Raw genomic sequence first — 15,634 nt, 5'->3', positions numbered from 1 at the left:
TATTTATTTGGAACACTATAAACCATTACAAGGCTGCCTTCTCTTCATCATTGAGTTCAAATGATACCTCTTTAAAAATAGGTCATTCCTAATTACTCTAAGTCATCATATCCATTCCCTGACTATCCTAGCTGAAATAGAGAATACCACTCATTACTAGCTTGTTGCTCTGATTCAATTAATTTTTTGTACTGTGTAAAAATGTTTTAAAATATATTTCTTTATTTACTATCTGTCTACATCCAATGAAATGTAACCACTATGCGAGTAAATACTTTGTCTTTCTTTGTACATCAGAGGGCAGATGGCATAACAAAGCTGATGCTCAATAATTACTTGTTGAAAGAGTTTTGGTTAAGATATTCTGTAGACTCAAAAAGGTTTATCAGTTGTGCCAGCTTACAGTTGTCTACCCACATACATAATAAAATAAATGAAAAAATAATGGACTCCATGGCTTTGAAAATTCTCAGCTGCTATAGATGGCAAATGAAGCTAAAATTCATAAATGGCTTTTGAACACTGGTTGAAGCCAAGGCACTGCTGGGAAATTATGGCCCAAAGATGAAACCAAAGATGTAACTGTAAGATTATTTGATTAGGTTTCAGAAAGATCAAAGGTGGTGCTCTGAAATGCTATTCAGTTAGACAAAACATCCTCTAAAATATATAGTATGTGATACTCAGATCCACTCAATCAAACAATAGAGCCTGTAGGAGGCTTTGGATATCGTCCCACAGCCTTCTCAACAAGATGCTCAAGGTAAGGAAGAGCTTATTTTGGAAGAGATTAATGGGTTAGCTTTTGTTTAATAGAGTGAATCCCAGTAAGAGACACAGTAAACCCATAAAGTTTTAGAGAAGATTACATACGTACAAATATTGACAGTTTGGACTGAAAGAGACAGAGACATTTCAAAATGGATCCCCAAATTCTTCAAACAGGTGGTAAGCTTAGTAGACTGCTCAGACTCAAACATGTGCCAACCTTTATGAAGAAAGAGGGATGGCTCAAAGAATAGAAAAATTGTCCAGAGAATGGAACCAAGAACTGTGGAGCATCATCTCAGAGAAGACATGTGATTAAATCCTAATCAAGGAAATTCCTAATCCAAGGAAATATTTGCCTGGCTGGATTTCAGAACTCTCATGGACTAGTGACTTCTACAGGCCTCTCATTCTCCCTTATTGAATAAGAGTACCTACAGAGATTATTCTATGCCTGTCTCACCATTTATTATGGGTATGGGAGAAGCAGATAACTTGTTTCTTTAGTTTCACTGGCTTTCAGATGGAAGGAAACTGTACTCAACAAGGTGCACTTAAGGAACTATATTCAAAGAGCCATATATGCAGCTACCCCTGATTTAAATGACAAGATTCTGAACTTCAAGCTCATGCTGTAATGGGATGAGTTTTTAAGGAACTTGTGATACAATTAGTGAATAATTGTCCAGAGAGCAGACAGTTGTAGTTGGATGCTAAAATGGCTCTCAGTGATCGTTACTTTCTGGTATACGTGCACTTGTATAATCCCCTCCCACCATGTATCAGGGTTTATCTGTGTGATCAATAGCACATGCCAGAAGTGATGGTATGCCACTTTTAGATGAGGTTTTAGGGAACTCAAGGGTTAGCCTTTGGGGAAGTGTGGGGTTTTGGATTTGAAAATTTAGAAACTGAAATAACTTTTACTTTGGTAACTTCATGCTCTCATTATTGCCCCTCTGTGTATTTCTGATTGGGTTTTTTAAAAAAATTTTTCTATTATTTATTTATTATTTTTATTTTTGGCTGTGTTGGGTCTTCGTTTCTGTGTGAGGGCTTTCTCCAGTTGCGGCGAGTGGGGGCCACTCTTCATCGCGGTGCGCGGGCCTCTCACTATCGCGGCCTCTCTTGTTGCGGAGCACAGGCTCCAGACGCTCAGGCTCAGTAGTTGTGGCTCACGGGCCCAGTTGCTCCGCGGCATGTGGGATCTTCCCAGACCAGGGCTCGAACCCGTGTCTGCATTGGCAGGCAGATTCTCAACCACTGCGCCACCAGGGAAGCCCTCTGATTGGGTTTTAATAAATAGTTTCTTATTCTCTCCATACCACTTTTTTTTTTCATATTCTATTAGAAAATATTCTGGGCTACTGTAGAAGTCAATTTATCTATCTATCTATCTATCTATCTATCTATCTATTCTATCCACACACACACACACACACACACACACACACACACACACATATATATATATATATATATATTGTGTGGACTTTTAACTTCACATATTAAGAACAAAGCTTTCAGATATGCAGTTTAGATTATTTAAAACTTAAGTAATTCATTTTTGGACCATTTAACCTCTCTTTTGAAAAGATCCAAAGTTCCATATTAATTTCCATATAAATCCATGCTCACACACGCACACACAAATTTTAATAATCCTTGGTTTGTATAGATTTGTTGTATTGTCCTCTTGGTTTTGTGTTTTCAAATTACTTAAATATTAAGTTACTTAACTTAGTTGTGGTCCCCTTCAGAATTTTAATATAAATGCACTGGATAGCATGAGTATGTGATAATGAATTCTTACTCCCTTCCAACTGAGGTAGGTGCATTTAAATTCTTTATAATATCTGCTACCAATAGATTTGCCTAGTGAAGCTGTACATCAAATAAAGGTCTAAGTTTTATTTGACATTTACATTAGTTCCTAAATGTACATTGGATTTAGGAGAGAAGACCATCATAATCTCTTAGAGAGAGATCACTTTTTGATTCTTTTTAATTCTTAGAATTCTTGGGAGGAGATTAAAGTCCTGGAGGATACAACCCATATTATTGGGTTAGCCAAAAAGTTCGTTTGGGTTTTTCTGTAAGATGTTATGGAAAAACCTGAACGACTTTTTGGCCAACCCAATATATCAGTTTTCTTTAGTTTCTTTAGTTTTGCACATTCAGTAAGTATTCAATGAATTGAATAAAATCTTCCTGTATTTTCACAAAAAAACAGCTTTCTATTTCTTCTCAATTCTTCTAAAACAGTAGAAAAGTTTGCCAACATAACAAAGTAAGAAAAAAGCAAGAATTGATTTCTTACTATTCAGCATATGACTTATTCTGATACATCATCTTTTGTCATAATTCTTGCCCTTACAGTGTTTAGTCCTTGTGTTTGTTACATCAGGACTTGTGGCTAGGGAAATTGAGGGATTGGAGGAAAAAAGTAGCTATGCAAGATAATACCAGAAGGATACACGAATCTTTCTTAAAACCTTGTGTCTTTTACACCTTTTCTATTTCACAAAACAGTTGGCAGGGCTGCCCTTTAATTTAATGGATATATCTGTCAGAGTATCCTTTGAAGGCTTTGTTAATCCAATTAAGACTATTTTTTTCTTGTTTTAATACCATTAAACTTGTTCTCTCTTTGATAATAATGGAGGAGGAGAGAAAGACACGCAACATGATCTATCACATGAATAAATTCTTGGGATAGTCATAAGCCTTTCTCCCTAAACAACATCTTGATTAGAAATGCCTGCTCCACAGAGCTTCCCTAAGTTTTCAAACTTGCTTCTTTCCTCTCTTTGGAATAGTAATCCGTTTAGGAAGAACATCATCCAGGAAAAGTCACAGTGATCAGTGGAAACCTATTCTAGCTCTAGGATTTGTATCCCAATTTCCTAAAGAATTTATATTCCCGGGGAAGGAACATAACTCTTCAGCCTAAAGGCCACAATTACAATTATCATAGTTATCCAGATAAGACGTGCATTAGGATTGTAAAGAATTTCTCAATATCTTTTTTCCTTGTACCACTTTTTAAATAATCACTGAGCATTTAGGAGGAGTGTGCAATACTCTGATCCCTTATTTTATCCTGAAAGTCTGAATATGACTAGTTGCCACTTGGTAGATACTATTCAAACCCACTTTTGATCCCAAACGTTTTTAACTTCACATAATTAAAAAAAACAAACAAACAGTACTTGCTTATTCTTATTATCCTGAAACTGATAAGGATTGAGTAAGATAATCAAATAATTAGCTTAGAAACCCCATTAGGGGATTGTAGATAAAGAGGGAACTTTAGGGGGCTTTGGAGACCACAATAAGACTAATGATCACTCAAGAAAGTAATGGGAAAATCCTGAAACAATGCGGGCTTGCTTGACTCATAAAGCAGAACAAGTTGCTTAGCATTAAAGCCAGATTGGCTTGCTTAACAACAAGCTAACTTGATTAGCAAAAAAACCATGCAACAGAAGCACAAGACATGCCCCAAAACAATAAAACAATGGTGGCATGAGACCTACATCCTGCCCAGTGAGCTCAGTAAGTTAATGACCCCCAAAACATGCTCTTTGAGCCCTAGGACATTCTCTTTGCACAGTGCCCCCCCAAAAAACAAAAAAACAATAATGGAGAATAAGGCCTACAACCTGCCCGATGGTGTCATCAAGTTAATGACCCCCAGGACATGCTCTGTGCACACAAAAAAACAATCATTTATGGAAAGGTGACATTTCAGAGTGAAAGACCCTCACTGTACTGAGACCTGAAATAATTTTTCCAAAGTACCATGACAGTCCTGGCCTGACCATGTAGGGACAAGAAAACTCCGCTGCCCAACATGGAGGAGGAGCCGAAGATGGAAATGTGACATTTACTCAAGAAAGACAAAGAAGGTCTCTCCCCCTCCCCTCTCTTCCTCTGATTATAAAAATGTAACCCACTAAGTACTCAGGGCAGAGCAACACTTGCCTGCCTGCTCATAAGCCTCACAAGCGTCCTATTCTAATACATCACTTTTTATCTATCACTTTGCCTCTTGCTGAATTCTTTCTGCTCTGAGACATAAAGGACCAGGCTCCTCAGAGCCCCCCGAGATGATACCTAACAGTTTCAAAACTATTAGAGCTAGCAGGAGGCCTTTCTATTTCACCAATGATTGGACAGAATCAAGACTAACAGAAAACTATAAGAGTTTAGATAAAATTAATTAATTAAAGCCACCTGGCTAATGGCAAAACCAGCACTGGGAACCAAGTTCCTTTACTTGGGATTAGAGGCTGCATAAATATGCTTTCTCTGAAGCAGCACTTTACAAGGGAATATTAAAATCCACCTGTTGTCCTTCAGCTAAAAAGAATAGAGTTGAGCTCTTTCTGTAATTTTAACCTTATTATAACAGATGGTACATGAACTCAAGTGGAACTCTGACTGCCTTGAGAGCTTGAATGAAACACATTCTGCCATTCATTGCTGCTGGATCAGGGTATTTGTCTCTGCATCAGGAGAGACAAAAAGAAGAGGCAGGGAGAGGCACAAATTCAACAGTGTGGGGGAATCAGACACAATAGAAGGGAGGAAGCAATAAATGCCTTAATGAAATTAAAAGAACAGACAACTAAGGCCCATGTAGAGGCCTGCTAAAGCTGTGGTACCTTGGGAGCTGATTTGTAGGAAATAAAATTTAGAAGAGGTGACTTACAGTACATTCATGACTTTTATTTCCTTTCCTCCCTCAAACTTGTCAAAACCTTTGGACCAATTTTCCTATGAATGTGAATTACTGCTACAATATTTAGTTGAACTATGTGTTTCTCAAAGCAGTAGTACAATGCTACAGTACACCTTAAATATTATTTAAGTACACATTTCCTTATATTCAGGTAATTTCTAAGGAATCTATACAAACACTTTCAGAGTACCTATTTATGATGTATATCCAAGGCTAAAAAACAAAATGCTGTTAATACCTGTATAAACGGAGAAAGCCATAGGTTGTGTTTTCACAGGGATTCTGTTTCTGGAGATTATTGTTGCATGAGAGATTGTGCTTTTATGAAGGAAAAGGTGTAGTTTTTAACCAGCTCTGTGTTATAATGTCTGTGTTTTGTGAAAGAAAAACATGTTTCTGTACTAAAATAAAATAACAAAACCCTAATTAAACCTTCAGAATTAGCATTTGGGTCAGAGACAGACCTTCTCTTGTCTCCTAAGTGTTTTATTTTTGTTGTTGTTGTTTAAGAATTCATCCTTTGACCAGGGTACTTAAGACCTTCCAACAACAAATGAGAAAGTAAATGAGTTGTGTCCATATGGAGGGTAAGAACTCAGTAAGATATTGAAGTTTTGACCAAATCTTCAAAGACCTTGCAAACTATGGGTTTCCAATTTGGCTAGCCACAGATAGGGCCTAATTTGCTCATTCATTCAGTCATTCATTCATTTTCAATACCTCACTCTTTGGGTGGTTGTGTGGTCAGTTCTCACCTCTTTCGCCATTTAAGTATATTAAGTACTGACCCTTGAGCTCTAGGACGATACTTTCTCTCTATTTGCTCCATTACCAAGGTAGTTGTAGAGATTTGTTTTTCACCTAGAGATAGCTACTTCTAAAATCTGGAGATCTGGAGTCAGTTTCTTTATTCCTTTAGTAGCACGTTCAGATATACTACCTAAGGCCTGCTGGATTAAACTGTTAGATTTATCGTCTCATTAACATTCCTTCGGAATCAGACAAGTCAAAAAGATTGAACTATTGAAGTTATTTCAAAAGATAAACAGTTACGGAATGGAAATAAACTACAGATAGTAGGAAACTTGAGTAACTGAATCTCCTAGAAAACATTTACAGCAGATGGTAAAATATCCAGTCTTCTTGTTATACATGAATTTCAGAGACACAGAGCAGCTTTACAAAGTTTTACTACAATAACTGACAACAGCCAACCTCTGCAGTGGACACAAAATACTACCATTTGCACTTCTTAAGTTAAACCCATTTCTGCGTAAACAAATTCTGTCTGTGGTAAGACACTGCTTAGTATATGCAAGCACATTAATCTAGAAGCCACAAGAGAAACTTACATTGGAAAACTTCATAATACTTCCCTTGTGAATTATTCTCTTTATGGTTTTCAGATTATAACATTACCAAATTGTCATAAAGTCTTTTATTCAATCCCAGAGCATGATAAGACTCTAGTTGTTGCTCGAACTCATGCATTGTCTAACTATATGTTTGCAGTCCCCCAGAATGACTCTGGAAGCATACACATGAGGTCAGTGCTGTCAGATATCTGGAATCAAAACCCAACCCCTCTACTCACTGGCCTTGTAAATATAGATACATTACTCAAATCCTCTGAGGCTTAGCTGATTCAACTGTTAAGTGGATGTAGACTTACATACCACATCAACTATTTGAAAGGATTAATTGATATAACATGTGCTGAGAATACTTCCTGACTCATAATAAATTGTTATTATTAAGGAAATATTTATTAATATGCAATTTAAAGGATGATACTACTAATCCATGTCATAAGATCATTTTTTAAATGCCAGAATTACGGTCTCATGCAGTCACTTTTGTATTCAAATCAACTGAAAAATCAGTCCTATAATTATTCTTTGCATTATTAAGTCATAGGATAAAGAGAGGGTCTATTCTTGAATTAGACATATATATTTATTTATGTAATTAATAGTAAGATTTTTCATTCAGACTTAGATATGAATCTTAGGTGTACTGCTTAGCAGCTGTGTGTTCTTGGACAAGTTGCTTAATCCCCTGTACCTCAGTTTCCTCATCTGTACCTCAGTTTCCTTATCTGTCAAATATAAAAGTACTTATCTCAGAGTAATAAGGTAAATCTTATGTGAGAGAATTCACAAAAAAATGTTTAGCACACTTTCTGGCAGTCAGCACACACAGCAGGTACTCAGTAAATTTTAGTTCTGTGTACGTGATGAATATATTGAATCCCCAAACTGACTATAACCTCTGAAAATGCATGTCTTTATACTTCTCACTGCATTTGGCACAGTATCATGAATATATTAGCCATTTGTACATATTTCTTAGCTACTTTTTCCCTCCTGTCAATACCACCGTAAAATTCTACCCCTCCAATTAACAGAGCATCATGTTGGGAAACAGTTGAATGCTTGTTTTTATGTTTTACTGTTTTATGTCCATATGGAGGGTAAGACCTCAATAAGATACTGAAGTTTTGACGAAATATTCAAAGACCTTGCAAACTATGGGTTTCCAATTTGGCTATACACAGATAGGGCCTAATTTGCTCATTAATTTAGTCATTGACACGTCGTCACCCTCCAAATGCTAAATTGGCATAGAAAACATTAATGTTCTAAATGTGTGAGAACCTGAAACATAATGGGATATAATATTAGTGATTTAGGTTTTGAAATATAAGTCAAAATTATATTTATTATGCAATAAAGTAAAATTCAGCACTGCTTTTATAAAAGAAGAAATTAAACCCCTCAACCTATCTATTTAACTCTGGAAAATTTTACGAATTGAGCATGTCTTAGTGTGGATTCCTTTATCTCAGCTACTGTGCAAGCATCACCTTTCGTGTGATAGGAAGAAAAGAGGAAACAGGATTAGTTCTGGAATATGAAATAGTATTTAAGAGGAGGAGTCTTGAAAAGTAAGGAGCAGGGTGACATCACTAAGCAACAGAAGGGCTGGAAGAGCATTGAACATGTCATACACATACAAGAGTCTAAAATAGTGGTTAAGTAAGTAGACTCTAGGTCAGGACAGCTGAGGTATGAAGTCTGACTCCTCCACAAGCAATATTACCTTTGGTAGGATATTTAACTTTTTGTGCCTTGGTTTCATCTAAAAAATTGGGATAACGATCATACCTATGGCATAGAATTGTGTATTTAAACTAATTAATACATGTAAAATACAGTGGTTAGCATTTGGTTTAATACTAGGGCATTTAGTTAAAATATTAGCTACATTTGTTAGCTCGCAACTCACAATTTTGCCTTAAGCTGACCCTGTATCTAGGGTTCAGTTTTGTAAGAAACTCTTCATCATCGGAAGCAGACCAAAAGTTATCAAGGAAAAGCTAAAGAAATACGAATATGTGTAACACAGGGATCTTTACACAGAACCCATTTGAAAGCCCCCCGTTGAGCCCAGGTAGATGGCACATGTCCCTTTTGTATGTGTGATTCTATCTCATGAGTCACTGCACTGTCTTATATCCAAAGGCTTCAAGGCAGACTCATTTATAATTATGACCACGCAGTCATGTCCACTTATTTTATAGGTATATTTTAAAATGTGATATTGAGTGCATTTCACCTCAAACCGAAAAGGTTTATAATGTCGGCATGTTATAGAAGAAAAATTACTGACTTTGTAACCAGGCAGATCTTGTTTGCATTCTGGCTCTACCACTTACTGATTTTGTGATATAGGCAATTTATATCCTTTCTGAGTCTGTTTGTCATCTGCAATATGGGATAATAATTTCTACTTTGCAGGATTGTTATGAGGGTTAAATATAAATTACTTTCTGGTTCATAATGTTGGTACATGGTATTCAATGAATGATAGTTAATATTATGAATATGATTTTAACAGTAAGCCACAGGAATAAATAATGTAATACGGATTCTTAGAATCCATCAAAGCAGGTTGTAAAAATGACTTAAAGAAACATCCACCATGGCAATGACTAAAACATTTTGAAAAGCTTAATTTTTCCGTTGAGAACCATAGCCCAACAGTGTCTGCGCTTCTGTGTTCCTCTTGCCAGGAAGGATAATATCTGTGATACATTGACTAACTCTAATGAAAATTTTTATTCTTAAGACACAAAATATTTCCTAACACAGCACATCAGGTCTTTGTGCTCATGTCAGCATTGGAGACAAACTTACAGGAAAGAAATAGAGAGATTGCTCATTCTTACAAAACCAAAAGACTAAAGTAAAAATGAAAATAAAGTACATGGCAGAATTTTTTTTTTAAATCCCTGAACTGAAAAATATACCTATCAGGAAACATCTAGCCCATGAATTACAAATTTTTAAAAACAGTGTTTTTACATACTGACAGATCCATGCAGTTTGTCTGATGTTCCTTTGTGTTTGCTTTGTGGGGCTTAGTGCCATCCTTGGAGATACAGGCAAGAAAACTATTTCCTCTTCTACACCAATAAGAGGAAAACAAACTGACCATTTCTCACACACTTGGGAGACTTCCCTCAATGGGCTTTCTGATCCATAAATCATGTCAAATATGCTTTCTTGTTGTTTTTGACACAATACTGTTCCTAAATGGTGGTACTCAGAAACTCCCAGAAACTCAGCTTTATCATAAATTCAATACATTCTTTTATTAAAACAGTGAAGCTATTTATCCCCAGTTATTAAGGCTATGTTTCATTTTATACATATATGTGGATACAATGGCCTTTTCCCTAGAACTACTTAAAAATAGGATTCCTTAAAAGTTCCTTATATATATTTTCTATGCACCAAATGAGCAGATTATACATCAGGTGAGCCACATATGAGATGAGGAGCTGAAATTAGGAGGAGTTGAAAAAAAACTCTGAAATAAATCTTCAAGTAGCGAGAGGAAAAGGTTACTTTAAAATTACTTTATCAAAAAAAGGGAATATCACTGTTTTGGTTATGTTTTAAAAATTAATAGCTTCAAAATGTATATATATATACATATAAAATTTAACTAGGAATACTTTTATCTATGTGTAGCCCAAGGCCAATTTTCTTCTCAATTTCTAGGTGGTTTGTTTAGTATAACATATATTTGTTTTAATCTGAACCACTACAAGCTCAACTGCAGATATGGCTATGTTACCATTATCAGGTTTGTGAATCTCCCAATTATAACCTGCCAGCTGGTCTATCTATCTGCATGGCTCTCTGGGAGGAAAATCTCGCTCTTTGCAGAGCCAAACTTTTTCATTTTCAGATAGTTCTAAATATTTGAACATTCTTGCTGATTCAAGTCAAAATATACCTTATTATAAAATTTGTAATCTCCGGGTTTACATTTTAAATTACATGAGATTAGACCAAATCATTTCTCCACATGATAGACTCCACCAAATTTGATGCGATTTATTTGCCAAAATTATCCTACCAAACCATTTCCCCCTGTTCTTTAGGAAAAAACACCTCCAGCTTTTTTCAGCCACACTTGGAAATATTCTTCTGAACCTCTTTATCAATCTGATATCTTGTATTTGCACACCCTCTAGTTTCTTCCTATTAAAATATGCATGAAAACTATGCTTCTAGTGTGATCTAACTAGAGAAAAGCAGGGCTCTTACTATCTATCCAGACACTAAACTTATAAGAGAAAATCATCATTTTCCTTGTAGCCAAATCGCTCTGCTAACTTGGTTTCAGGCAGGGCTAATAAACATTTACTGTAAAGGGGCAGAGAATAAATATTTTAGATTTTGTGGGCCAGATTGTCTCTTTTGCAACTATTTAACTGTGCTGTTGCAACGAGAAAGCACTTGTAGACAGACCATAAATGAAAGGATATATCCATACATCAATAAAACTTTATTTACAAAGTAAGGCTGTGGGTTGGATTTGCTTTGCAGGCCATAATTTGCTGACACTTGGTTTAAGGCCTAACTAGCTAAGCGCTGCTTGTTATAGTGACACCTGGCCTTTGAAACACATCATTCTCATCCTTGAATTGTACATTATGTGTGAGTATATAATATTTAAGTATCTTCCCTATTCCATTTCATTTATTAAAACCTGATTGTTAATTGTGATTCACTAGCATTTATTTAGGTTTTTGTCTTATTATTTAGCCTATTAACTAGTACTCAAAGTTCTGTGTCATTCCACATATCTGTTTGGCAGATGAACAAATCAGGTCACAGATGAAATATTACCAGAACATGGACAAAAATGAGTTTTTCAGGTTAAAACTTTGTTATTTATTAGTAATTTATGAGTATATCTGCCAATCATATAATAATTTATGAAATTATTCCATGACCTGGTCCATGTTGCTCCTTCTTGTCCAAAAGAATATAATAAGCTACATTGCCAAATAGTAAACTGTGACATTAGTGGGTATTTACTGTATCATTAGAGGATCCTGATATCAGTCTGACTTAAAGAACTTAAACTGCTACCTAGTGATTGTTGTTTCTTCATCTAGCATTGTACTTTGAATAACCCATTCTAGAAAAAAATCATCTCTAGTAATTAATATTAGATTTACTGAGCATTTTTTAAGGACAATTTTCTAGTGGTGTTTTAGTAAATATTCAACAACCGGTTCTCTGAGAAAAAATGACGTATTTTTAGCTTCCTAATTTCTGGGTGTTAAATACTTCCAGCATGTCCAGTTTTAGAACATGACATCATTGAATGCAGATTTGGGAAGAGGTGAGTACTACTTGTTCTTATAAGCAGTTCAAATTGGTTCAAACAGGAACACCACTAATATGGTTTCCTAACCTAACTTGGGTCCCTTCATCTGACTCGAAGCAGTCAATCTACTGACATCTGGCTGCGGTGAAGGGAAGTACAACGTTTACTGCAGGGTGCCAAGCTAGCAGAACAGCAGCCCATGCTCAAAAGATCTGAACTCCCTGATGGCTTTCAGGGAAGGGTTTTTAAAGACAGTGTGAGGGGGGCTTCCCTGGTGGTACAGTGGTTAAGAATCTGCCTGCCAGTGCAGGGGACATGGGTTCGAGCCCTGGTCAGGGAAGATCCCACATGCTGCGGAGCAGCTAAGCCCGTGTGCCACAGCTACTGAGCTTGCGCTCTAGAGCCTGCGAGCCACAACTACTGAAGCCCACATGCCTAGAGCCTGTGCTCCGCAACAAGAGACGCCACCACAATGATAAGCCCACGCACCGAAACGAAGAGTAGCCCCCGCTCACCGCAACTACAGAAAGCCCGCACACAGCAGTGAAGACCCAATGTAGCCAAAAATAAATAAATTTATTAAAAAAAAAAAAAAGACAGTGTGAGGGAGAGAGTTGCAAGGGTGTGATCAGCTTGTGCACAATTCTTTGATTGGTTTATGGTGAGGTAACAGGGTGATGTTTCTGGAATCTCAGTTATTAGTTTGCTGGCTCCAACCAGTCTGGGGTCTATGTGCTGGTGGTCAGCATGCAGTTAACTTCTTCTACCTGGTGGGGAATTTACTGTCTGCAAAACAACTCAAGGATATGCCTCAAGATATTATCTATAGACCTTGAAGAGGAACTAAAAGTCCTTGACTTTGTTTTAAGGCTAAACTATTATTAGTTTGCCTTGCTTGACTCTTTTTCTTTGTTTTTGCATTTTCTCACTTCTCTGATTAAATTTGTTACTTGGAACTCAGAAGACCAAAGCTTTTCTACGAACAAGAGAGGGGAGACATGGAGGGGAGTGGAGGGGAGACAGGAAGGCCGTGTAGGGTTCTGCTCAGTTTCAATATCACCCCTTTCTAGCCATGGGACTCTCCTTACTGATGCTTCTTGCATTAACCACAACATAAAAGAAAACTTACAATCCTTATTGTCAAGAAAAACTCAATTCATCTGGACTCTTGATATTATTTTAATGTCTGTGGTGTTACTTTATAATGATTTCTGAAGATATTTTCTCTTGTTTATATATTTTTGTTTTGTTATCCAACTTTATTAGTTTAGCTACACAGTTTTCCCACTGAATGAGAAAATAAACTGACATTGTTAAATGCACACCCAGGGAAATTCTCTATGCTAGATGTTCATATTGTATTCTTTTTAATCCTCTAAACAACCCTGTGAGGTCAATATTATTATCTCTGAATTGTATCTCAAGAAACTTATATCTATAGATTAATAAATTACCTAGGTTCACACAGAGGATACATTGTGGCACTGAAATCTTTTTTTTTTTTTACTCTGAGTTAACAGAATCATGTTTTTTTTTTGTTGTGGAGCACGGGCTCTAGAGCGTGGGCTCAGTAGTTGTGGCGCACGGGCTTAGTTGCTCCGCGGCATGTGGGATCTTCCCAGACCAGGGATCGAACCCATGTCCCCTGCATTGGCAGGCGGATTCTTAACCACTGCGCCACCAGGGAAGTCCCTGGCACTGAAATCTTATACAGACCTATATGACTTCATAGTCTGAAGTGGAAAAGACAAAGAATTCACCTTGGGTATCAGGAGAAATGATGGGACAAGGTCAATACTGGATTTTATAGAGGTAAAAGACTTATTTGGGCAGCAAAAATGGAGGCACTCAGGCAAGATATATATTACCAAATATGTAGGAAAAGGTCTGTTATTGGTGGGTCATGGCTATATCACAAAAAAATTTAATTTCACATATACTATTAACACTAGACTACTTATTAAAATAGAAAGTAACTACATAGGGGACAGACAACAAAAGTAATAACACTGTGGCAAATAAAGAAAGTAAGATGTAGCTATCTGTTCCCTTCTGCCCCCCCCCCCCGCCCCAAGTATCCTACCCCAGAGGCTTAAGTGGACAAAGAGAAGAGGTTGGGGCTATCAAAATTTATAAGTTCAGAGGAATAGCCTTGCTGAACTGGGGCTCACACTCCTGAGTAAAGGATATGTTCCAACTGCTGCTTCTAAATTGGTGCTGTAACGCTGGTTCAGGGGATGCTGAAAAAAACAGTTAAGCTGAAATCAAGTACTGTTCCTAGGGCAAACAACTGCTCCTTGCCTTCCAGTGTTTCTCTAGTACCTCCCAATAGTGGAATCCAATAGGAATGCCATTCAAAGGTGTCTAGAAAATGTAGCTTGTTGATCCCCATCACAGCATCACAATGAATTTGTTGCAGAGAAACATAACTAAATTCCATGATTATTAGTAACTCAATGATCTTACCTAATTCTTTATCTGCATTGATTTCTTATAACACGGATATTTGTGGTTATAGGACACTCAGTGTGTTTTTGTTTTCTTCTGTAGTGGCATTCCAGTTGTCCTTTGGGGATCTACCTATTTCTTCCTCTTCTAGTTGACATGATCTGAGAGGGGTTGACCCAGTCATCACTTGTAGTTGTCAGAATATGTCTCAGGCCTATCCAAAAGAGGACACTACCCCATTAACCATGGTTTATTTTGTAATGTGCTCATGTTCCATGCTAATCTAGTGAGAAACTTAACCAGAAATTTTGTTGAAATTATTGGATGAAACAATTGTTATTTCTTCTGCAGAAGTAGCTATACTACTAGAATGTAAGCTCACTGCTGCTGGTGGCCATCTTGCCTAGGGTACACTTCTTCAAGAAAGCCTGCAAGAAATGTACACAAAATAAAGGAAAGTAGAACAAAATTATAACGAGAAGTTTCTTACAACCTAGAATAACTTGAACCTGAAACTAGCTTTAAATCTAGATTTTTAATAATAATAATAATCTAGATTTTTAATAATAATACTGTTAATAATAAATGACATTCATATGGCAAATACAATGTGCTAGGCACTATTAGATGTGCTTCATAAGACTAATGCATATAATATTCACAAGGACTCTATGAGGAAATTACAATTAATATACAATTTTATATATAAGGAAACGAGGTAAAGAGTAGTTAGGTGACTTACCCAAAGTAACATAGCTAGTAAATAACCTAACTCAAGAATATATGCTCTTATCCACGTCATTATGTAGTCTGATGTGCTTCAGTTATAAGAATCAATGCTTTACATTTTAGCTTATGGCCATTTGAGTTTTTGTTTTGTTTTGTTCTGGCCTGAAACTAAAATGTTCTGACTAATGATATCCCTCAGCAAAAGTAATCTTTCTTTTCTCTGAAATCAACATTTTATATGTATTTACT

Source organism: Balaenoptera borealis, assembly GCF_965194805.1.
Source record: "Balaenoptera borealis genome assembly, chromosome: 10".
NCBI classification, from domain to species: domain Eukaryota; kingdom Metazoa; phylum Chordata; class Mammalia; order Artiodactyla; family Balaenopteridae; genus Balaenoptera; species Balaenoptera borealis.
The sequence above is the reverse complement of the archived record's forward strand: the minus strand, read 5'-3'. Positions refer to the sequence as shown.